We start from the raw sequence: 1597 nt of genomic DNA on the forward strand, positions 1-1597 counted from the left end.
GTGCGCCGGGTCGTGTGCCGGGCCAGGCTCGGGGTCGCCGCCGGCGTCTCCTGTCCTGCGAGTGCCGGCCAGAGAACAGCGAAGAAAGTGTGCAGGCCTCCTCTCCGGATGGAAACCCAGGGGGGTGCGGAGACCCCTGCCGGGTCCAGAGCAGCCCCGTGACTTCATTTCGCAAAAATGCTCAGCACCCCCGACAGCCCCAGGGTTGAAATAAAACCATGTGTTTTCAGTACCTCAGGTGGGAACATTCGGTGCGTTAAGGACCCGGAGCTGAGTGCGCAGCACGTGGCTTCGCGTCTGCAGTGCTTCTTACGTGCGTGTGTGTGGACGAGAGGGTTTTGTGTCCCGGAGAAAGTACTTCTTTCTCTCATAAGGACTCGTCTGTCCTATCAGAGTTTATCAGCAGGAGGCTGAGAACACGGAGCTTCTCAAAGGGAGTCAGGCGTAGCTCCCGTGTCCACCCTGCCGCCACCAGGGCAGGGTCTTACTTGCCAAAACCCAGTGTCAGACGCCATTTCCCCCAAAGCCTGCGGCCACTGGCCTGGCCGGGTGCTCTGTGTCGCCTCCCGGTCCCCATTTCTGCATTGCTTGTCACTAGCGCTGCACCTGTTGGAACGAAGGCCAGCAGGCAGCTGCTTCCCCGCAGGAAGGCACAGTCCGTGCTCTCGGGGGCAGGTGTGCGGGATGCGGGGACGGAGAGAAAGCCACAATTCCTGTCACACACTTGGGCTTGTAGAGGGAAGGCTGTGTAGGCAGCAGCCCCTGGCGTCAGGGTCCGATGAACAGAAGAAGGTGCCCGAGTAATTCTAGGTTTTATCTCTGGATGGAAATAAAAGCCGGGAGCCCGAGGCTTTCCTTTAGGAGCATCAGGAGCCCGCAAACAGAGGCAGAGATGCTCAGCCGTCGCCCCATCGAGAGCCCTCGTCCCGTGCTGTCTGGACTGCACAGAGGAAAGGGACGTGTCCACGAGGTGACCCGCCCTCGCCCTCGGCCTCCCGCTGTCTGCCTGGGCTCGTTCTGGTGCCCCGTTGTGTCGGGGACCCCCAGCTGGGCTCCGCCGGGGCTGCACCCCGTTAGGAACTCCTCCCCCAAAGTCCCAAAGAGCCTAAAACTCCCGTGCAAAATGTGGTCGTCTGGCCTGCCGCCGCCACCGGGCCGAAGTGACGGCAGGCAGCTTCTGGAAGGGCCCTCCCAACAGGAAGCTGAAGAAAAACAGTAAGATCTTGTCTTTAAATGTGTAAGCATATGTCACTGGTCTACACTGTCGACTGAAATTGTAGTAGCAGATTTTCCCCAGTGTTGCTCCCAGAGTTCACGTGAAGCTCCCAGGTTAGACCCGCCTATGGTTGCTGCAGCGTCTGCCCGGCGACCTCTCTGCCCCACGCAGCCCAGCCGCCCACCCACCGCCCGCCCCGCAGCCCCACGGCCGTGTGCAGGGCGGGGGCAGAGGCCCGTGCGCCCGGCCCTCGGTTCAGAGCTGGTGAGCCCTCCTCCCTAGGAACCCAGGCCCCAGGAACACGCGTCTCGGCCGTGCCCGAAGCCCCGGCAGCCGCTGGCGGACTCGGCACAGAACTGTGCCCAGATGTGACGGCCGCGC

The sequence above is a fragment of the Crocuta crocuta genome, unplaced genomic scaffold (assembly GCF_008692635.1).
Source record: "Crocuta crocuta isolate KB4526 unplaced genomic scaffold, BGI_CrCroc_1.0 scaffold290, whole genome shotgun sequence".
NCBI classification, from domain to species: domain Eukaryota; kingdom Metazoa; phylum Chordata; class Mammalia; order Carnivora; family Hyaenidae; genus Crocuta; species Crocuta crocuta.